Raw genomic sequence first — 24,632 nt, 5'->3', positions numbered from 1 at the left:
TTTGATTGAGTCAAAAGATAAGGCATTATGCCTATAAAATGCGAGTACTTGGTGGAGGTTTAGCATATCAATCAAATACTCATTGAGTAGTGCAGATCTTCTCTCTCTTTAGCTGTTTTATCTCTCTTTCTCTCTCAGCCACACACGATGAAGATATTGCATCCACCATAGCTACCTGCCTTTGCTAACCTCCTCATAGCTCTTGATCTACAATTGGTATCAGAGCTCTACGTTTCTTTGTTTTGTTGTTGCGGAAGCTGAAAATTGTCTGGCCAGCCATGTTTTTTTTTTGCAAATATTAAGCCTTATTGAATTAAGGCAAAAGCCTTATTAAAAGGCTACGCAATTGCTGCTGTCCAACTGTCTCTGTCAATTGTGTCTGGCCTCCTATGGCTTCCGACTATTGTGCTGAGGATCGCCTACGACTGCAACGCCAACAAACAAGCTCGTCTACAACCGCATCTGACATCACCATGTGCAGCCGCGTACTCTAACAACAGTCTCGTCACTAGCTCTGCCTTCTCATGTTGCGACATCTTCGCCAGCCGCAAGCCTTCACCTACCTGCTCCCGTCTACAATTGATGCGCCTTTGATCACCAAGACTTACATCCACACCGGCCGCTACACACTGCTACACGTGTTTGTAGCGACACCTTCCTAAGGTCTTTTGAAGATAAGGTTATATTAACTTGTAACCCTAAGGCTTGAACCAACAGTGGTAACCCTTCCTAAAAACAGGAGTGTTCACATGGTACAAGGGGGTTTAATCCATGTGCATGCCTTAAGCTATAAAAGGCTTCATTTGTTGAGCATCACAATTGATTTTGAAGAAGTTTTTTTGTAAGACACATTATTTCAGTATTCATTTATGCTTTTAATGTAAATGGGATAGACATTGGCATTCAAAGCTAAGAGCCGTGTCAATCTTTAGCACTTTTGACTTCACATTTTAACCTTTTCACTGAATTTTTGATTAAGGAGGGAAATTGTTTTAAGTGATCTCAAATTTTGTAAAGGATTTAGACACTGCTCTTGACCTACAAAGAGACAGATCTATCCTCATTAATCATGGACACTCAAGCAAAAATCAATAAGTGTTAAATTCACTCTTATGAGAAAAAGGATGGGGAATGTGGCAAACAGAAAAGAGATACGGTCAACAACTCGGGAAGAAGAAGTTGCCTCTTACGCTTGGATTTGCTATTGTGCAAGTGTGTAGAAAGTTTCCTTGGGGAGACTTAGTCTAGGTTTGATTGAGGCAAAAGATAAGGCATTATGCCTATAAAAAGCATGTACTTGGTGGAGGTTCAACATATCAATCAAATACTCATTGAGTCATGCAAATCTTATCTCTCTTTAGCTTTGTTCTCTCTCAACTACACACGATGAAGATATTTCATATGCCATAGCTTGCACTCATAAACGCAAGCACAAGAGGAATATGCACCAAGAATGTAGTACTCTCTCCTCTCAACTTTCTCTTACACACCATAGACGCATATACTTTAATCCATGCCAAGTGCTCAATCACGGGGCCCATTGGAGTTAGTGTTTTTGAATGATTTGGTAGTATGATCCAATATGTTGCTAGGAAGTTAAACCCGGTTACGGATGCACTTAATGGGAAAGGGACGACTTCATTCATTTCTACCCTACATCCTACCTTGATAAGCCACAAGAGGCTTGGTCTAAAGGACATGCAGCATAGGTACACAGATTTGGAAGAATTTGGTACACAAAGGGCTCAGGGCACTTGAAACCATTGGGCCATGTCAGTTCACAGTGCACAATGGTTGGCTCTTGTATAAGGACCGACTATGTGTGCTTAAAAGTCAAAGGGTGTCCTTCTCCATGAAATGAATGATGTCAACTTTGGTGATCACATCAAGGCATGAATAGGATGCATCCTGCATCCTATTGCCCAGGTTGCTTTATCAAATTTTATCAATTTTGATCAATTTTGAAAAAAGAAACATAGAGTGAAATTTGGATTTTTTTCGCCAAGTCTCCCAATTTTTGTGAGAATGCCTTGTGCCAAGGATGCAATGTGGTCCCATGTCATCCACCAGGCAAAATACAAGGGTCTTGGCTCTTTCAAATGGAGAGCGTCTGCATATAGATGCCAACATAACCCATGCATCTTAAAGAGCATGGGATTGGCCTCTGTGGACGGATCCCTAGAATCCCTTGAGGAATGGAGAAGATGATGGAAGGGAAAGCTTTAAGGGAGCCTGTTGATGTGGATGTCACTAAGGATATAGAGGATGCATCCCAAGAGACGCATGGACAAGTGCATAACAAGAGCTCTGGAGCTAGTTTGACACTCCTAGTGGTTGCATCTCCAATCCGCAAGCTCATAGAACCCCTTTGGCGTCAGCCCCATACAAAGAGGAAACATTAGAGGTGGTGTGCAAAGGCAAGCAATGATGGAGGCAACCGAAAGTGTTGACAAAGATATTCTTATAGTGTGCTTTATCTTTCGACAGTATGCACCCCACTTAGATAAAAGCTAGAGTGGAATTAGCCGCATTGGTTCGAGTGGAAGGGGCCCTCTTATGAGTCCTTGCATGATAGAGTGCAAAAAAGAGAGAATGCAGTGAAATTGGAAATTGAGCCACTCAAAAGCACATGGGCCAAAATATGGATGCATACTTTTATGTGATGGGTGAATAGACGCAAGAAAGAGGAATGCATATAACTTTCTAGTGTCCCACGATGTTTTTGTGTGCCATAGCAGGTACAATAGTTGCATGGTATTATATGGAGACATCACGCGAGGTAGTGATGGAGATTAGCCTGCAAAACATCGTGTAGGTTATCACCAACAATGGATAAAACTGTCTCCCTGGAAAGGATGGTTGAGGACGAGTTTCCTCAAATTGACTCCATGTGCTTCCCACTCATTGAAGATGTGGCAAAGATTGGTTGGACTGCCGACATCTTCAATATTCATCTCAAAATGGTGAAGTTTGTGACGAAGAGGCCCAAGGTTCTTGCCATGTGTCGTGCAAATGGTGTCCTGGAGCTTCTCAAGCCTTCTAAGATGAGGTTTTCTTACATGTTCATTGTGGTTGAGAGGCTGGTGAGAGTTTGCCAAGGACTCTTGTGCACTGTTGTCTTGCGGGAGTTGAATACTGTGAACATCCCAAGGCAGAATCTTTTGTGTGCACAGACACTTGGTGAGCAGATGTTGATGCTCTTGTACAGCCTATATATAGTGTTCTCCACATCACAGACATGGGAGGGCATGGACTCGATCGTTGAAACATTGAATTGGTGCAGTCTTATCTGCTGAGAGGTATGCAATGTCTCGTAACTAAGTTGTCTTGACTCTTCTTAAATGTGATTCTCGACTCTTGAGATAGATTCTTGAGTCTTATGTATAATTTATCATGGCTGTTTTTTAGGGTCTAGGACATCCGAGCCGTGTGGAACCTGTAGTAGAATAGGTTTCTTAGACCAATGTGCAAGGTTGCCCACATATTGCATCCTCTCTGGAAAAACGAGGAGCAATATCACAATGAAAATCTTGAGGAAGGATGACAATAATACGTAGTGAAGATTCCCAAGCTAACAAGGTGATCGAGTCATGTGAGGGAATTGTGGAGTCTGAGAAGATGCGGTTGGCTTAAGTGTAGGAAGCCTATACTAGACAGGAAAACAAGCATCACAAGGACATCAAGTTCTCAAAAGGGGATTAGGTCTACCTCAGAATCATGAAGCAACGACTCAAGCAAGTGGGCAAGCGATGCTCTAAGTTGTCGTTCAGGAGCTTTGGACACTTTCGGACACAAGAGAAGATCAACGAAATGAGCATGAAACTCCAGTTACCCCCAGTGGACTATGCACCTAGTTTTTCTTGTCAATTGGCTAAAACAGTACATGGGACCTCCACTCTCGGATGTACCGGATGAAGAACAACGAAACATTATTAATGAGGCAAAAGTCCTAGAACCGGAATTGATTGTCCGATACCGGTCACAAGAAGAGCGCAGGGGCAAGCGAATGGAACGGGAGCGAGAGAAACGTTTGAAGGAGTTCAAGGACCGAGAGACTCCTGAAGCCGTGTGGTTGGACGGATTTTTGCTAGTACAAGCTGTTGCTGGCGAATTACTTGGATGCAATGCAACTTCCACCATCAATTTAAGCAAGAGGGGATGTTAGATGCACACCTACTGTACTAGGGTGCCACGTGGCCGTTCTATTTAGCTAGTACACTTAGGATACCGTTTTAACTGTGCATGTTGTGAGCCCTTGTTGAGGGACATGTCATCATACATCATCTAGGTCTATTGGAAGTCTTCAGGCATTTATTAGACCCATGGTTGGGTGCTTGGAACAGTGGTCAGGTTATTTAGGAATGTCGGTGTCTAGCTGTGCAAAAGTCTTTTCCGTCTAGGGCCACTAGCAAGCTCACGTGTTGACCATATATGCATTTATGAGATCGTGGGCAAGGCAATGGACAACAGCCTGTCGACCTGTAGCAACTGGCCGACCAGCAGAAGAGGCCTTACATATAGGTACTTTGGCAGCTCATCTCTTCTATATACTCTCTTTTGGAATCAAAAAATTAATGCACACCTTAACCACAATTAAGAGCTTCCGCTGCATCGCATCTAACAAAAGCCTTCTCGGAAGAGAGTGAAATCTCCCCTGGATCTCATAATATACTAGACACTTACAGATCTAGTGTTTTTCTTTCTCAACCTCCAGACTATGGAGACTACGTATCCTGTCCTCCCTCAATCTTCACTTGAAGGCAGTGAGAAATCCATTGCTTGTAGTCCCGAGGAAGAAGTCGTGGTAGAATTGCATCTTCAGGTGTAAGTTCAGAGGGCAATCCATGCGGTATGGGTGCTGGTGGATGAGGTCATAGTAAATGAGACGATTCACCTCCTAGTGTGAGATGAAGGGAGGTTGCATCCAAGATATACTGGAAGTATGGCAGGAAATCTGTATGAAAACCCTGTGAGAGAAAGCACCGAGAAACCTTGCATATCAATCATGACCCATTGGTACAATCACTATGCTTTTAACCTTGCCGTATGCATCTTCCACAATAGTTGTGCTACCTTTATTTACTCTCTCTCTCTCTCTCTCTCTCTCTCTCTCTCTCTCTACGGACCTATATTTTTGGAGGATCTCTCGCTGCCTGACCCAGATGCCGCTGCTTGGGACCAGACAGCGCATATTGACAGTGCATGCACCACAGGTGCCACCCCACCTCCTGGGCACCTCCCTAGACAAAGCAACGGTCCGAGGAGATGCTCCACCCAACAGCTTCAGATGCAGATAAACTCTAGAAATACACGAGTGCCCCTCCAGATGTGGAGAGCCTTTATACAGTCATAGATGTTGAGAACCCACTTTGATCCCCTCACATTGTATCATTGTAGCATTGTACCAGTGGCACTTACAGAGGTCTTGTTTCTTCTCTCAGATTTAGTTGAGTTTTTGTTTTTCCATGATTCTGTCACTGCATGGACACATTGTACCACTTTTGGTCTCCTAGACCCTTAAGTTTTTTGTAGCCATTAATAGAGCTTCCTTTCTTTCTTTCTCCCTCCCTCTGTGCTCCCACCACAGAAGGGAGATGCTATGGCTTCTCGCATACTTATCTTTGTGTTCCATTCTTGAGGAGGATGGTATCATTGAATGACCACACATTGCCATCATGTAGCACCACATGGCTACTCTAGCTTAAGTAGCTAGTTTCGTACAGTTTTTTTATTTTCCATGGTTCAGATTCATCATAGATACATTGTACTATCAATTTGGTTCAGTAGCTAGCACCACACGGTTACTAACTTAAGTAGCTAGTTTCGTACAGTTTTTTTATTTTCCATGGTTCAGATTCATCATAGATACATTGTAATATCGATTTGGTCTCATAGACCCTTTCGGTCTTTTGAAGATGTCAGTATATTTTTCTTTCTTTCTTTGTGAGGGTTCAAATCTTGCTCATATGTAGGAGCTTGTTTTTTCAGGTGCCAGGCTCACCGGGCAGCACATACAGCATTGACTTTTCAAAGTACAACTCTCGATGTCAGCATACCTCTTTCAAAGGCACAACAATGATTAGAAAGAACCAATCCAGGAGCAGCACAGATTAAGGGATGAAGGAACTGAAGCATGATTCAAGGTGGGCAGCTTGAAAACAACCAAGAGTTTGGCAGGCCTGGTTTGTAATAACAACTCTGAGAGGTTCTTGAGCACCACACTAGTGCAGTTCACCAACTAATCTCCATGGGGCCAATGCATCTTGCAATTTAAGATTGACATTGAGTTTTGGTATATGCCCACTACTTATGAGGCTCTTGTCTTGTAGGCCTGTTGGCCTCTTGTATCGAGATGCTAATCTCTCTCTCTCTAGCCAATTGTTATATTCTTACATCTGCATGGGTGTTCCACATGCTTCCGTGCATGTGCACGTCCCTCCTCTCTACCCATTATGTTATATATTGTTGTGCTGTGTGCAGAATGTGTGCATGAGCTTTTGCATTTGCATGCTGTGTGTGTGCGTCCATGGGTGTATGCATCCCCTCTCTAGCCATTATATTACATATTTTTGTGTGAGTGTGTTGATGGGTGGATGGTGTCTATTTGCATTTGCATTTTCTGTCCAGCCCCTTGGGCTATGGTGAAAGAGAAGTTATGACACTTGCAAACATGGCCGTAGTGGAGTGGTTAAAGCGGATGCAGTCCCAGCCAGTGGTGCGGGTTCGATCTGGTGTTGCGCGTCTATGCAACAGGAGTTGGGGGTGTGAGTAGTGTATATAAAAACCGGTGATTCTCACCAAACTTTTTTTTTTAAAGACGTATTTGCAGAATATTCCCTTTGCAAATATTCAATTTGGAAAATGCATCCAATGCATTAATTTCTATTTATCTTTTGTTGTCTTGCAAATCAACATGCTGCCCTTCCCAGTGCCAAAGAAAACTTTGTATCAGGTGAATGTGTGCATTATCAAGTTCAATATTGTGTTTTAGATAGCAAGGGTGGTGGGTTTGTTGAGTCTCTCATCGATTTGGAGTGAATGAAGAGGCAGAAAAGTGGCACACACTCAGCTATATGATTGTTTATTTCAATGAGAAAATGCTTTGAAACTTGCATTGTCTACTAAAAGCTTCATTCAAAGAATTTTGTTCATAGTCATGGATGCACATCTTTGGATTGAATGAGGAAAGGGGGAGTTAAACAACTATTATATCGCCGTCCCCTTACAGGCGACGAAACAACAAAAAACCCTTTCATATTATAAAATCTACATACATGTGCATGTGCACGCTGGGATTTGTACCTACAAGAATTGAGAATTCGGGATACGGATACTTGAGAGGGGTTATAATTTCATAGCTTTTTCTATCAACTTTTCCAACCATGGAGTCGAAAACATTTATCGTATCAAGGCCAAAAACTCGTTGCATACAGACCATAAGCTTGAATGAGTAAGGAAGGGGAGCCAAGGTCTCCTCTTTGTGTCTAGATATGCCATAGCCATCCTGCCATACATACCATAAGCTTGAATGAGCATATCTTCGGCATCCAAATGAAGTTTTCTTTTTCTGATAGAGCTTCAAGCCTTGTAATTCGACCTCAAGCTCTCTAGGATTATAGGAAAAAAAACTGTATTCTGTAAGCTGATCTTTACTCTAAGCATTACTTGAGCTATTGCTGTGAATTCTTTTGGCATTTCTGTTTTGGAGGACAAACACAGGATGTCAGTTGTTTTGGATGGACTGTAACTTTGTTGGTGTTGCCTACTAGGCTAATGCTTCTTACCTGTTGTGTTTACACCAACTAGTCTTCTATACTGATTCCATCATTTATGCTAATGCTACTTACCCTCCGTTGTTGGTGTTGCCTACTAGGCTATTGCTGCTTACCCTTTGTGCTCATGCTTGTTGAGAATGATCAATTGAGATAGGTGAGACGTGATCATAATCTTCTCATCACGTTCATGCATGAGACAGTTGGGCTAAACCCCCAACACTATGCCTTAATTTCATATTTACATTTGTTAAAATGGTGCATGTTACAAATGTGCACCTCTACAGGGAATGTTGCCAGCAAAGAGCTCTAATAGCACCACAAGCATGCTTTCCATCCTTGGAGTTGTGAAGACTAAAGTAAGTCCAGCGACAAGTTCCAAGACGAAGCTTAGGATGTAACGTTAACCATTGTCCATGCATTCTTCTGATACTTTCATGAGACCCTCTTTCCATAGCTCTGATCATGGTATTTCATTAGAGGGTTAATGGTGTTTTATGGTGTATTGGCATGAAGTCCACATAAACTTGGGGACGAGGAATCTCAAGGGCGATGTTCTCTCTACAAATTTTCCATTTATAAGACACGAGAGGATGATCATGTGGTGTGATGCTGCCATGACCAAACTAGTGATGTGCAGCAATGCTTGTGTTGGCATTTTCCTGTATGATAAATGCATCTGCCTTGCGTCACACGAGGGAATGTATACCATAACCATTTGTCCCTTAAGGCTGCACACACCCTCAGTTTATGATTTTATTGCACGGCACACTTGAATATAGTATGCGGAATTTGTTTTGCATCCTCATTGTATTTGCAGAGTAGATTTTCAAGGTAAACCCAGAAGTGACTAGATCTTGGATTTCACCCCAAGAAGGTTTGAAGGAAGAGTGGAGGGCATGTGTGAGGACTGTCGGCTATCATCTTCTGTTGGCTGACTAGTGGAGTTACTACCCGAGCTGGGTCACTACTAGCTGACTGAGATTTTGCTAGCCAATTGTGTTTTTTATTGGTCGTGATCATGTCTGGCTGTTGTCGACCTGTTTTGGGTTGGCTGACCAGCAGCCTGGGGCCATATAAAATGGTCCCTGCCCCCACACTTGTTTTGTAGCATTATTGGGATTTTCTAGTGTATATACAAAGTTTATATAGCTTCTCTCTCTCTCTCTCTCTCTCTCTCTCTCTCTCTCTCTCTCATCTACGTTTTTCTCTCTGTAGGAGTTGTCTTCGTTTTCGTTGTGCATTCTAACATGGTATTAGAGTCCCAGGTGGCTTGAAGCTTGGAGACAGTGGGACCTTCAGGGTTTGCTGATTTGAGGTGTTGATTGGAGATTGCTTGGGATGTTCGGGACTTGGAGATTGGGTAGAAGGCGGCCATCACTGTTGGACAGACACCTTGCATATTATTTGTAGCCTCTTCTTCTTCTTTTTTCCCACCGACCCTCCCTTCACAAGACCTTGTGAACCCTTGAGATGGCAAACTTGCTTGAGATGGCTGAGAAGCACGTGAAGATCCCTACACTCCTTACATTCTCGGTAGACCGACAGTTGGACGGGAACAACTACGGCATATGGAAGGTAATGATGGAGTCTGTTTTGGAGTCTTATGACTTGGTTGATTTCATTGTAGTTGGTGTTCCATGGTCGAAGTTGGAAGACGGGGAGTTACCCTCTATACGGAAAGAACTATGACGCTAGCCAAAGAGATTTGGTAGCATTTGGCTTCTATTTATAACAGGGTATCATCCATAAAGCGGATCTCCTTGGAAGTGCAGATGCGGGTGAAGAATCCTACAAAGTCTTCGACGATGCGGGAGCACATCAATAAGTTGCAGGCTCTTCAGCAGGAGGTTCTTCAGGCTAAGAAAGAGATATCTTTAGAGGAGATGGCCATCACGTTGTCTCATTTGCTCTCTCAGTATTCGTCATGGTGCTGCTCTTTGATCACCAATGGCAAGCTAGCACCATCACGTGGGAGGAGCTTGTGCCTATGGTCTTGGACCAGGAAAAGCGTTTTACAAACTCTCCATAGGGCGAAGGTTCTGAGGCCTTGACTGGCTAGCGGTGGAAAGGCCGTAACAACAACAATAAGGGCAAAGAAAAGTCTTCATCGGAGAAGTCTTCTGAGAAGAAGTCTGATTCAGACCGTGAGAAACTAAAGGCCAAGCGGACCTGTAACTACTGTGGCGAGAAAGGCCACTATTGGAGAAAAAGTCCTAAGCGGAATACTAGGAAGAGTGCTGATTCTTCAGCTTCAACTGCAAAGACTCTAGCCTTTGTGCACTTGGAGATTTTGGACACAGATGCTTCATCTTCTTCGAGCGAGGGGGCAGTTGGCTTCACCGCCAGGGATACTCAGGAGTGGATTCTTGATAGTGGTGCTTCCATGCACATGACTCCTTCTTGTGAGTTCTTATAGGATCTTAAACAGCAATCAGGTCGCATTTTCATTGGCGACAATTCCACTATACCGATTCATAGTGAGGGCAAGATGGAGATCATTCTCGATGGCAGAGGAGGGAAGCATTCCTCTTGTGTTCTTTACGTCCCCGCACTTGGTTTTCATCTATTATTAGTGCATGAGGTTTGCAAGACGGCTTGCAGGTGGAGTTTGAGGAGCATTTTGTTGCTCTACGGGACAGAGAAACAGGCCAGGTTGTATGAGGAGGCAGAGTGGAGAACGATATCTACAAACTCTCAACACTCTCCTCTCTGACAGGCACTCAGATCGGTGACTTGTCTTCCGTTTTGGCCACTTGAATGTGGATGCGCTGCGGTGAGCTTTTCGGGACCAGATTGTGAATGGCATGCTAGATGTTTGTAGCAGCAGGTAGGGATGCTGTAGTTCTTGCATGTGTGGTAAGCAGCATAGGGAATCTTTTTCGAATCAGACTTCTAGGCGGGCTTCGAAACCTTTGGAGTTGGTACACTGACTTGTGTGGACCTATGCAGACCCCATCCTTGGGAGGTTCTTTGTATTTTATATTGCTTGTTGATCATTGTAGCAGATTCACATGGGTTTATTTCCTTTCTGTCAAATCCCCAAGGATCTCCTTGAAGAACGCTCTTGAAACACGACTCGAAACTTGCAAAACAAAGCCAAATAACATGAAGGAGATGCAAGCCTACTGACTCACCACCCAACCTTGACAACTGTGGGCAAAACCCACAAGTCTTGGCTGTCCCCATCGAGCCACGAGCTAAGATAACTAGCAAGACGCACCGACCAATCTCTATCCCATGACGTCCCATACCGCTCAGGAGCTACCTCGCGAGCCTCCAGACTATTGTCAGCCTCAGCTGCATGAAGCAGGTGCACGTCTGCACTAGATCCAGGCTCTTGACCATTTTCATGGAGCTCTCACAAAGACTCACAAGACTCTATGAATCAACTAACCAACCTTGGCCACCCTTTTATAGGCTCTTGGCCGATTACCAGACGTTCACACTTAGACGTTCACACTTGGGTGCCCACCCGTCCATACTCGCGTGTCCACTCGTCACTCTACCAACTCGCCAATCAGCCTTCCTAGCTCCAAGCTTTCCCAAGCCTCGAAGCTATTCTTATGTGCGCGTAGCACACGATAGATACACTTTGTATACATAACATACTCCCCTTCCTCTAAGAGCTCACTCTTGAGCTCTGTAAAAACACAAGGTAGTCCCTCTGAAGGGTAGTCAATGTCTCCCATGTAGCGTCCTCCTCAACACGATCCTTCCGCTTGATCTTGTATTTTGCAATCGTCTTTCACGAAATCCAAGAATCTTTTTCGATTCGTGTGAGATAAATGTCATATCCTCGACATCTATGATTTCTTGAGGAGTAACTAATTGGTCTATTGCACCCAGTACTTCCTTAAGTCTACTGACATGAAATACGGGATGAACTTTCATATGAGAAGGCAAGTCCAATTCATATGCAACTAAACCAATCCGGTGTGTAACCCGAAATGGTCCACAATATCTAGGGGATAATTTCGGAGATCGACCCGTCCGTAAAGTCTCGAAATACACCATCGTTCCATCAGAGAACTCTCTGGGTGAATGATGTCTATTAGAATAAAATCTGTCTCTGTCTTGAGCACTTCTAATAGATTTCTTTGCAACTTGTAACATTTCTTGCATATCTTGTAAAAAATTACATGCTGCATCATGTTGAAGTCCTGAAAATCTCATGATAACAGGTGATCTAGGTTGAAAATCATACATAAGCATAAAAGGACTAAAACAGGTACTCGTATGCTTAGTACTGCTATATGCAAATTCTAACATAGGAAGATAATCCTCCCATTAACTCTGTCTTTTGGAGACATGCACGAAGCATATTCTCCAAAATCTTATTCAGTCTTTTAGTCTGGCCATCAGATTGAGGATGATCTGAGGAACTCAAATTCAAAGTTGTTTCCAACTTCTCAAAAACAAGCCTTCAAAAGTCACTTGTAAACTTAGAGTCCCTATCACTGACTGTGTCATGCGGTAACCCGTATAGTCTAAACAATTGCTTGATAAACTGCCTTGCTAATTGCGCAAGTGTAACAGTCTTTCATGTCTCTAGCCATTTTTGTCAAGCAATCCACAACAACCCAAATAGAATCGTGGCCTTGACTTGTTCTTGGAAATCCAATAATAAAATCCATGGAAATACTTTTCCATTTATTACTTGGGATTTGCAAAGGATGCAACATCCCAGCCTGTCTAAAGCGTTCAGCTTTATTTGCTTGACAAACCTGACACTTGAGTACATAATATTATACATACCCTTTCATCTTTGGCCAATAAAAGTGTTTTTCACTAAAGCTAATGTCCTGTGTATCCCAGGGTGTCTAGCAGAAGGGGCATCGTGACACTCCTTATTAAGAAACTTGGACCTAATGTCTGGGACCTGTGGTACACAAATTTTTTCATTACAGAATAGTAAACGATTTTGAATCATCCACTGGTCTCCCGCAGCCTAAATGGTAGGCTGCTCAGTCACTAAGTCTTGGTCAATCAATGAGCTCCCGTCCTGGATCCTCTACCAATATGAAACAAAATAACTATCAGTCCTGCAAAGCCCTCTCAATGACTAAAATAAGTTAGTAGAAATCGTGATGAATGACAAAGTATTCACCTCTCTGATCAAACTAAGCGCATCTGCTACACTATTCATGGGCCCCTTTCGATAACGGATTTCAAAATCAAAATCTTGCATTAACTCAGTCCATCGAGCTTTTCTTCGCAAATCATTGGCATCACACACATATACTTAATTGACTGATGATCAGTCAATACCACAAACTTGGAGCCATATAAATAATGCCTCCAAACCTTGAGAGCATGAATGACAGCATAAATCTTCTTCTCAAGGGTTGGCCAATGAGATTGAGTGTTGTCCAGCTTCTACTCTCGAAAGCAATAGGTCTACCATCTTGGAATAGAGCACCCTCGATTGCGTAGTCACTCACGTCAGTCTCAAGAATGTAAGGCCGACTAGGTAGTGCTAAGGTAGGTGCTTCCTCGACTTTATCTTTCAAAAGTCTGAAGGCCATATCTAGATCGTTATTCCAAATGATAGGCTGATTCGACTTACGTCCACGATCTTTCAACAAGTCGGTCATCGATAGTGTGAGCTGCGAGTACTCCCGCACAGATTTTCGAAGAAAAACAACAAAACCGAGAAAAGAACGAAGTTGTCTCACTGTTTGCGGTATAGGCCAGGCCAAAACCTTTTGAACTCGGTCATAGTCAATGCTCAACCCGTCTCTTGTGATCTTGTGTCCCAAGTAAATGATTTCTGTCATAAAAAACTCACATTTACTTAATTTAGCATACAATCGATTCTGTCTTAAAATAGTCAAGACAATCATGAGGTGTCTAACATGATCCTCAAGAGTCTGACTATATACTAAAATATTGTCTAGGAACACAACCACGAATTTTGTAACACACGCGCACCCGGCCAAGGTGATTTACTTAGACGGATCTGGCCCATCCTCAAATAATCTGCGAGTTGTTTGGCCAACTCATCTTCCTCAACCTGGCTCATCCTGTAAGGTGGAATGCTAATAGGTTGAGCACCAGGGACCAGATCAATACGATGATCCACTGTCCTTTCAGGTGTTAAGCCCGATAGCAGCTCCTTAGGAAATACATCTTGAAACGAATCAAGTAACTTCTTTAATTCTTTGCTTTCAAACACACCTAATTCATTGACATCCATAGTAGGTATAAGAAATGAAGAAAGTGAAATCAAGACACAATGGAAAGCATTATACAAAGAAGAATCCATTATATTTCCAAAACCAACGTTATTTACAAGAGGTCCCTGAGAGGGATGGATACAATACTCGGTGTTCCTATGTTCAAAAGAAAAATTATGACTAGACCAATCTATCTAGACGTGAAGGGTCTTAAACCACTCAATCCCTAATAACAAGTCTACATGCTCTAGATGCATAACATAGCACTCCAAAATATCTTCGTAGTCCTGAATCCGGTTCAGTAGCTTCTCCACCTTTCGATTCCATACTTGCTGACCTGTAGGTAGGCGTACCTCGTAGGTATGATCGCTAGGTGTTGTGTCCAGACCCAATTTATGCACAAGTTTATAATTAACAAAGTTGTGTGAATTGCCAGGGTCCAAAAAATATGGATTCTATGGCCTTTCAGTTCTCCATAAACTCGGAGAAGATCATGCAAGACAAAAACTTTAGAGTTGAACATACAATCAGAACATGAAATAGGGTGAGAAAGTACAGACTGAAGTACCTATCAAAGACAACTGGTTGGCTGCCTTCGTCTTGGGTCCTACGTTGGTCTTGGCACCCTTCTTCTTCGGGCACTCATTACGTATATGTCCTTTTTGTGCGCAGATGAAGCAACGTCTCTCCTTCTCGAGCTTCAAACCCTTGAGAGGAGACAGTTTTTCTTTGCTAGAGTCGAAGTAGAATTCTTCTAAGGTTCCGCGTTCTGTTCGAGTACCCAGGTGGTTGTTAGACACCCTTCGAGAGTCCGGTGTTATGGAGCTTCCCTCCTAGTGGACCACAGAGGACGGACCTCGAAGATCACACAGAGTTCATGATTCAGCAGAGCTCTTACAAGTAATCTATGCTTTGATGTCTCATATCATGCGGGACAAAGAGCCCACTTACATGAAGGAAGCTCTTTCTCAGGATACTTGGAGGAAAGCCATGCAAGTGGAATTGGATGCCATTGAAAAGAATAATACTTGGGAGTTGGTTCCGAGGCCGTCACCTCAAAATGGTGAGTCATTGGTGTTAAGTGGGTCTTTAAGACCAAGTATACGTCAGATGGGTCGGTGGACAAACACAAAGCTAGACTTGTGGCTAAGGGTTATGCTCAATGGCTTGGCATCGACTATGAGGATACCTTTGCACACCGATAGTGAGGATGACCACCATTCGGACCATTCTTGCCCTTGCCTCTTCTCAGCGGTGGCCCGTATATGATATGGATGTCAATTCTGCATTCCTTAATGGTGACTTGCAGAAGAAGGTGTATGTTGAGCAGCCTCCAAGCTTTGAGGTTCCAAGATCAAAGGGGATGGTTTACAAGTTGCGGAAGGCCTTGTATGGTCTTAAGTAGATTCCCAGGGCTTGGAATCAGAAGATTGATTCCTTCTTTCTACACACTGGATTTCAAAGATCAGTTGTTGTTGCATATCCTAACTTGTATCTCTTTCTAGAACACGGCTTGGTCACATTGATCATCCTTTATGTGGATGACCACATTCTCACTGGCGGTCATGTGGAGCACATTGCAATGATAAAGGTTGCCTTGTCAAAAGAGTTTGAGATGACTTGATGTTACATTCCCGTAACGCCGCTATACGGGCGTTACCACGAGAGGTGACGGCCTCTGGCTCACCACCCAGCCATAGAGGAAGAATGAGGATTGCCCCTGCTGTCCACACTAGCCTGGCCGCCCATGTCTCTGCATGGGCGTCCTCTCCCACTGAACCCCGAATATAGCCATCCGGTCTGCCGTCGGTCACACAGGCGCTACAGCCTACGTGACATTACCCCCCCTTAAGAAGAGTTTTCGTCCTCGAAAACAAACTAGGGAAACCTTTTGGAAATTGCACTACGGCGTTCCCAGGTTGCCACCTCCTCATCCCTATCTGTCCATTTAACAAGTACCTTGTGGTACACTTTATGTCGGGTTTGTCTGTCTCGATACCCAAGAATTCTTTCCGGTTCATGTGGTATCTTTGGTGGCTCTATCAAGTCCACCAAAATCTCTGGAGAAACTGCGTTCTCTAACCCGTGAACTGATTTCTTCAGTTTACTAACATGGAAGACAGGATGAACTTGAGAACTCTCCTGCAAGAGAGAGAAAGAGAGAGAGAGAGACTGTGGGGAGCAAGCTCAACCCTCAATTCATGAGTTGTAGGGCAAGGGAGTGCACGTCCCCAATCTTCTTAAGGACCTTGAAAGGACCGCAATATCTAGGAGAAAGTTTATCACACTTTCCCGTTTGCATGGTTGCTGACTGCGCAGGAACCTTTAAAAATACAAAGTCACCTTCTGCAAAGGTCACTTGTCTGCGTCCTTTATCGGCAAATGTATTAGCGCGATCCTGTGCGCTACGGATGCTCTCGCGTGCAGCTTTGAGCATATCATTCATTTATCAAGGAACTCCTTGACAGATTGAATTTTCTCCTTTTCCAGGCCTACAGCCATCGGAGATCTCGGCTGGAATCCATACATTATCATGAATGTTGTAAATCCAGTCGTTCCTGAATGCTTGGAGTTGTTATAAGCAAACTCCAATATGGGCAAATATTCTTCCCAATTAGATTGCTTCTTACTAACATAAGAACACAACATATCCTCTAGAATTTGGTTAACTTTTCAGTTTGACCATCAGACTCCGGCGGATGATCTACCATACTCATACTCAGAGTAGTATCCAACTTTTTGAAGACTTCCCTCCAAAAATGACTGTTGAACTTTCTATCTCTATCCGACACTATATCTGCGGGCAGGCCATATAGCTTGTAGAGATGTTCAATAAAGAGTTTTGCCAACTCTGGCGTTTTAACAATTTTCTTCGTGGCAATAAACTTTGCCATTTTAGTTAACCTGTCCACTACCACCCACACCGAGTCATTCCCTCGACTCGTCTTGGGTAAACCGGTAATGAAATCCATGCACTTACAACTCTTTGTTGCTATTACCAGACACATCCTTTCAAGTATTGTCTGGACTCACACAACTATTCGAGTTTATGTGATATTTGAGGATATCCCCCTTTCCCTCAAGAAAGGTTTTTGTCCTCAAAAACTGTACTCTCAAGCGGACTACGCGCTAGTGTCATAGGTCCAAGAACAAATCTAGACCGTGTTAAATATATTTTTATTCTTGAGTCCTTCCAAGAAACTTTTAAACATCTTGCACCGAAGATGTGGTATAGTGTCTACGCACATATTGTGGTACTGGTATGAAGTATAACTATGAGAACATTATTTGCTGCCTCCTCATTATAGCGGCAAAGCTACCTACCCATCACAGGTGGCAATCTCTACCAAGCTATAAGCAATGACAAGCAAATAAACGAGTACTCTTGTAAGTTCTTCATAACCATATCTCACACCAAACTCATAATCACTACGGATTAAATGCCAGGGCTTGCAAAATTGAATGTTATCTGATAGGTAGAGGGGATCATCAAACTACGGATGATCTTGACAACTCACTAGGACTAGTGATGTGTAACTTTTAAGTTACTCCATTCTCTTGCTTATTCCATACCATCGAACAAATCGGTCCCTCGATTTGAGCAACGTCAACATATTTATGAGTACCTCGATACTCATGGATTGTGGTTCGGTAATTTAAATGTTGATATACAACCATCTATAACAAGATGCTTAAGTCACTTGCTGCTAAGAAGTGACTACACAAATTGACCCCTTCATTGCACATTGCAGTACAATCTCTGGTATTACAACACGAATTTTTTGGACGTCCTTATCATAGAGGTCAACTTAAAAACTAGTGCATAGGTCTTGTGGAGTCTCGGCTGACCTAACCACACCAATGGTGACTTCCTACAAAAAATGTGGCGCCGAAGTCACCACCTATGTACTTTAACTCCGTAAAGTACATGGTCTTCATCTATCATCTATGGAAAGTTGTAAAACATTCCTGCGATGGATTTTTATCACCCTAAAATTATTGTGCACTATTTTAGTGTGAAGAGCTTTTTTCCTGGGTACCATGGTTCACCCCAAGCTCATCTGTTGCTAAATTCTCCGATTTAACAAAAGATACGTCTGCCTCCGAACACTCCGGTTCAGCCCCAGACTTTGAGTTTACTTCTTAACACTCCGGTTAAGTCAAAACTCACCAGATACAGTAGGATTTACCACTAAGTTCTCCGGCTTAGCCTTCTATCCTAACTCAGCCCGAGTTTATGTACACTACATATGTCAGATCCGATACTAACAACAACCAGGCTCATCTAGAGTGAGATACTACTCACTATTGCCATGTAAAACCTTATTAAATCCTAGAAATGCTCCACTCATGGGTCATACGACTCATAGGGTTTACACGCACATGAACTTTGTAAGCAACATAGCCTGTCATGCAATATTACAATTGCTTATGTAGGAAAGTAATATATATTTCCAAATTCATATGGTAGCTGCTGCTGAGGACGAAAAGCCCACGACTGGCGCCTTTGCCTGTGCTGCGTAGCCAGCTAGGCCGGCCAGCCAGCCAACCAGGCGGCGGCGGCGGGGCGGTGGCCAGCCAGGCCCCGGCCAGGCAGCCAACCAGGCGGCGGCGACGGCGGCGGCGGCCAGCCCACGCCGGCCAGCCAGGGGCGGCGGCGGCCAGCCACCAGCCCAAACGCCACGAGACCCAAAAAAAAAGAAAAAGAAAGAAAAAGAAAAGAGTTAAAAACCATTTTTTCTTTTATTCATATTTTATTATTCATTTTTATGCAATTAAAAATGAGAAAATTTCAAATGAATCCTCTCGCAAAAGGGGAGGAAAGTTAATCCCGGCAAGGCACAGCCTCTCGACAATTTTTAATTTTTTATGAACACTCTGGGAGCCTGGCCTCACCAGATTTCAGTTTACACTTTTGCGAACGTCGTCTTGCTAGAGTCAAAGTTTTTGTTCGGACAAATTTGTGTTTGTTATGTAGTGACAAACAAATGTGTTCTTCTGTAGACACCCCACGAAACAAACCCAACACGGCCGTCGCGCCGTGTGGCCGTAGTGCCCGTTTTCCACGAAAGAGACCCACCGCACACGGTCGTAGCGTCGCGTGCTAATAGAGAGAGAAATCCCACGGCCGTAGTACCGAGTTCTTCGAGAGAGAGCTGTTCTAAGGCCGTTGTGCCTAGTGAACACGTCTATGGCCGTAGCGCCTCGAGAATAACACATGTGGTGATCACACATTTGGTTCGAAGAGACTAAATGAAAGCGGAGCATACACTTAGTATTGACCATCAAAGTCACGTAGTTTAGCTATAGTGTAAATGTGAAACCGCGGTGTGTTTTACTTGGGCTAAGACCGGCAATGGCGTCAGTTGTGCCCAAAGTAGACGAAGTGCTTATCACGAGAAATCAAGGTAAGCCTGATTGAGCCGTAGTGCTCAGAACCCTTCACAATCTTTTAACAGATGCTCGAAGATTGTGATAAACTTTGGCAAATGAGAACCATGTACAAGCGTAGTCTTGATGTGGTTATGCCTCGTGTCCAAACAAGTGGCTTACTGTTTGTAGCAACAAAAGGCCTTGGCCCGTAGAGGCAAGCTGGCCCTTGTTAAAAGTAACAAAATAGTGTCACTACTTGGGCCTAGAGAGTGGTGACTAGTTTGATTTAGTCACGTGATTGCCTGGTAAAAGTAATCCCTAAGGTGTGTATTACTTGGGATAAAGGGGCTAGTAGTGCTGCTTGCAGTGCTCAACTGAATGGTTTATCTAGGAGTACTAATCTGAAAGATTAGCGTACGCCTAGATAATAATAGCAGATTTAGGATTGATTTGTACGAATCAAAGGTAAATCTGAAGGGTATAGTCTTGAGATGTAATGCTCAATGCCCTTATAGAAGTGATCGAAGAGAACTGTTCTTAAACTTACTAGCATGGTTTTCTCTTCTTTTTATTGCCATGCGTCGACATCCCACTGCTCGAGAGTTTGTGGTGATCTTTCGAGGGGGGAAAGAGCCTTTTTATATGTCACATCAATTGGTTTGGTGGTAATTTGATGGTATGGGACATCAAATTCTCACGGAATCGATTGTAGCCTTGGTGGAATGGGACGCCAAGGCCTGTGCATGTAACTTGACTCTTTGGCAGGTTGTATGTACACTTGTCTGTAGTGATAAAGTGTGCAAGATAAAATTTGAACTTTGACAATTACAAATATAGCCATAAGTTGCGATAAAACCCAGTTAGAGAGTTCGGAGAAGCTCTAAGTAGCAAGACCATGATGGTGTACTAGTGCTAACAGAGTGATTTAGTTCCGGAGTGATCTAAATCTAGAGGTTAGCAGTAAGACTAGTTTGGTTGGACAGTTTCATGCATGGGGGACGCCCTATAACATTTTGCAAGCGTAGTCTTGCCTATGTTCAACATAAGTGTGCAATTGTAAGGTCTTCGCAGCCTACTCTTCACTCAAACTTCGCCCCACCTCAACAGCTCGGCCCTCCCTCGAGTCTGGCACAGGCTTTCACCAGCTACAGCATCGACAGAGGAGGCTGCCACAGCACATTTCAGCAACTCTTTCAAGTATGGCGCAGGCCCTCACCAGCAGCGAAAGAGGTCGACTCCCCCACTTTCGCGTACGTAGCAACGGGGCTGGGGCTGCTCTTCGCTCCCCCCCCCCCACTCAACGCAAGTCATGGGGTTCTTCAACGCAGCCGTGGGGCTGGTGTCCGCCCCCCTTCAAACGTTGTCTTCGCCGCCTTCAGCAGCATTCGTGGGCTGGTGTCGTCCCCCACACGCAGAGTTAATTTAATTGCGCCTGCCTTTCGATGTTCGCTGGGGCTGCTCTTCGCCCCGTCAAGGGGGGTTCCCCAGTCAGCCCCTTCAAGGCGGGTTCCAGCGCAAGTCTCCATGGGCTCTGCCCCCCCCCCCCCTTTTCCACACAGCTTCAACGCATTTTGGCAGACATTCAACGCAGAAATTTTTGATCGTATAGAAAAAAAACGAAAATTGCTTACCTCCATTGCTTGTTGTGTGTGACGGGGAGAGAGAGAGAGAGAGAGAGAGAGAGAGAGAGAGAGAGAGAGAGTTCTTCCCCTCCATTCTTCCATGGCTGCCTCCCTCCACACCCTCCATTCGAGATAAGGATAAGGAGACGAATGGTCGAAAACCATCGAGTGGGCTCGGGTCCCCCGGTCACGCGCGGGCTCTGACAATCCCATCAAACCACGCTCTGATACCAGTGTTATATTCCTGTAACGCCGCTACGGGCGTTACCACGAGAGGGGACGGCCTCTGGCTCACCACCGAGCCATAGAGGAAGAATGAGGATTGCCCCTCATCCCCCAGGCTATATAATGTGTGGCCTGCCGTCCACACTAGCCTGGCCGCCCATGTCTCCGCATGGGCGTCCTCTCCCACTGAACCCCGGATATAGCCATCCGGTCTGCCGTCGGTCACAGGCGCTACAGCCTACGTGACACTTGACTTAGGCTTACTCCACTTCTTCTTGGGATTGGAGATTTGGCAAAACCAGAGGGGGTTCTTTGTCTCTCAACAGCAAACGGTATGTTCATGAGTTGCTTGAGGAGAACTGCAAGCCTATCACATCACCGATGGACCCAAACACGAAGCTTACACAGTGAATGATCCTTGTGAGCCGGTTGATGCCTCTATGTATCGGAAGCTGGTTGGTTCATTGATCTGGTTGCTATACACCAGATTGGACTTGAGCTTTCCTATGGGGTTGTTGAGCTCGTTCATGCAAATGCCTTTGAAGTCTCATTGGGACACAAGATTGCAGATCTTGTGGTATCTGCAGGGTACGAAGGATCTTGTATTCTTCTACGACAATGGAGAGGAAACGAAGGATCGAGTCCGACTCCAAGGCTAGAGTGAGTCAGATTGGGGAGGAGATCCAGACACGAGGAGATCTACATCAGGCTGCTACGGATTTACCCTCGACTCAGGAGCTATATCATGGAGCAGCAACAAGAGGCAGCCAACTATTGCCTTGTCATTGACAGAGGCAAAGTACCAGGCTGCTTGTGAGATTGTGTGGCTACGAAGGTTGCTTGGCGAGATTGGGTTTCCACAGAAGGAGCCCACGGTCATCCAGTGTGATAACCATAGCTATATCATTATTTCTCGGAACCCAGTCTTCCATGCCTGGACCAAGCACATAGAGATACAATATCACTTTATTCGTGAGAAGATTTTGGATGGTGACATCTTGCTTGTTTATTGTTCGACGGAGAACAATGCGGTGGACCTCTTCACAAAGTCTCTACCTTAGGCTATGCTCTGGGGCAGCACTCCAGCTCACTGGGGTTGGTTCCACATCTAGGGACTGAGAGGGGTGTTAGCAGTCATCTCCTGTTTGTACATTACACTAGGGCCTCTGTTGGGTGAGCCCACCCATTTTAGGTGCTTCCCCATTTTTCCTCACTTTCCATGTATTTTTCCATTTTTTCTGGGTGTGGGAGGGCTATCAGCTGTCATCAGCTGGCCGACTAGTGGAGTTGCTACCCGACCTGAGATTTTGCTAGTGGCCAACTATGTTTTTTACTAGTCGTAAGCATGTTTGGCTACTATCGGCCTGTTTTGGGTTGGTTGACCAGTAGCCTGGGGCCATATAAAATGGCCCATGCCCCCCACACTTGTTTTGTACCATTATGAGGATTTTCTAGCGTATATACAGAGTTTATATAGCTTCTCTCTCCCTCTCTCATTTGCGTTTTGCTCTCTACCCAATTGTCTTCATTTTCGTTGTGCATTCTGACAGAGGCCACCACATTGGTTTGCAAATTTGTCAACAAAAAACCCACAAGGGGAGGGATTTGAGATCTCTTGCAAGGTCATCGATATTCACAATTCATTGGAAATGGCTACACTTGGAGATCAAGTTTAACACCATTGACCTCGTGGGAGAGTCTTGCAACATAGTCCCATTGTGATATGCGATGTCCATGCATACTCGATAGCAACGTGGATTCTCATCCAATCGGACTGCCTGGCCGTTATTGACTTGCCCACTACAATCTGTTTCCTAGGTCTACCCAAGAAAGGGTGCTCCCTCGATCAAGTGCTTAAGACCTTCCCAACTATGGCTATGATCATAGCCCGAGCAAAGGATGTAACATGTAGAAGCTTAGGTAAACTTTTGGCTTGTGAATACAAGAGAGAAGCCGGGCTACTAAAAAAGCCCAATCTGTTTCAACATAGTTAGCCACAGCTAAGGCTTCCTCCTTGTGCTCTTCTTCGTCACTCAAGATTTCACTTGCATGGTAGGACTTTTGAGCCTTTTTTTTATAAAAACAATTCTCTTCAAGGTGATTATTTTGCCACAGAATCCACAAGACTTCTTTCCCCTTGTCTTTGAGTCAGTATACAATTTCTTTGTGAAGTAATTTTGTTGGAGTAGGACTTGTTGCCATTGTAGTATGCTCGCCACAAGTGATTATTAAACTTAGTATCTCTGCTTGTTGAAACTGTGGTCTAAAAAGCCTAATGGATAGACGGACGATATCCTCAAGGCATTGGATTGACATGGGATAAGAACGGCAAATTTGCTAAATTTGTCAACAATGGTAAGACGTTAGGTATTTTGTTTTCTAGTATATCATGAAATCCATTGCTATTCAAAGGTTTTGTTAAGAATTTACAAGGACTACAAATATTCATGTCGGCTTTCCATGGAAAACCTTCTACAATTGCACATAAGTGAAGACATCCTCTTTAAGTTAAGAGCTTACCTTAGCATTGTCGAAGCATGTGTCGTTGGTTTTACCTATGCAGCTTCTCATTGTGGATGCGCTAGCTCGTCCATCACGTCCTCACTCCGTTGTCACATCGGAATGCTCCTTGCCAAAGGAATGAAGGGAGAGCTCTCAATGCCTAGATGGAGACAAGAAGAGATCCATCTTCGAGGTGGTTCTTTCTCACAAAAGGTAGGGAAAGAAGAAGAAGCTATTGCAAGAAGAAAACCTACAATCAAACCTATCTAGCATGCATCCATCAAGCAAGCAAGATTCAATAGCATACAAACAAGCAAGAAGAGAGAAGAAGGAGAGCACACAAGAAAACTATTGTAAGGAAATAATTGTGTATTGCTTATTATTAAAAATGACTTACATACAAGTGACTAGTTTTCACACTAGGCCAAACTAAACTCAAAAATGGTCCGACCTCTACTACTAGTCTTAAGCAACTACGTACACTAAGTCCATATACTTTTCCTATTTGACATTAAGCATATGGTAAGGCTGCTTTACGTGTTCCAACGTCATCTTACAAAAAAGTGCTCATTTAAGTAGGTAAGATGACAAAGCGCCTTACAGTAGGTTGGGCAAGTGAAACCATGTTAACCAACATAATGAAGAACATACCTCCTTCCTAATGGTGATGACCACATCCTCACGTCACCCAAGTTGGTAGTGAAGATGTTGTGGGGGTGGAAGGTGTGGATGTTCTAGGATACACCCTAAAGTTGACGGCCAAGGTTAAGATATAGATTCGTGACCGAATGCAAGGAAAAGCGATGTGAAGCCTTGGGGAGCCCCCATGGTGGTAAGCAGCTTGTCAACACAACATGGTAGTGATAAGTGATATAGAGGTTCTTCATGCCAGGCCTTGGTTGATTATGGTGGCAGTTTTGTGGACTCTTCATCATGAGGTAGTTGATAGATGCAGTCCA

General features: G+C 44.0%; 1 protein-coding gene across 1 annotated transcript in view; it reads left to right on the top strand.

Annotated features, from left to right (window-relative positions):
• Nucleotides 1-6,887, top strand: part of LOC147634889 (histone-lysine N-methyltransferase TRX1-like) — a 93,961-nt gene extending 87,074 nt beyond the window's left edge. The window contains exon 26 of the mRNA XM_086804115.1: nt 5,989-6,887. The gene's annotated coding sequence lies outside the window, so the exon portion shown is untranslated. The remainder of the gene's footprint in view (nt 1-5,988) is intronic.
• The last annotated feature ends 17,745 nt before the right edge of the window (nt 6,888-24,632 follow it).

This window comes from Cibotium barometz, chromosome 10, assembly GCF_041138505.1.
Source record: "Cibotium barometz isolate CiBa-2024 chromosome 10, ASM4113850v1, whole genome shotgun sequence".
Classification (NCBI taxonomy): Eukaryota; Viridiplantae; Streptophyta; class Polypodiopsida; order Cyatheales; family Cibotiaceae; genus Cibotium; species Cibotium barometz.
This window is presented reverse-complemented; position numbering and strand designations above follow the sequence as displayed.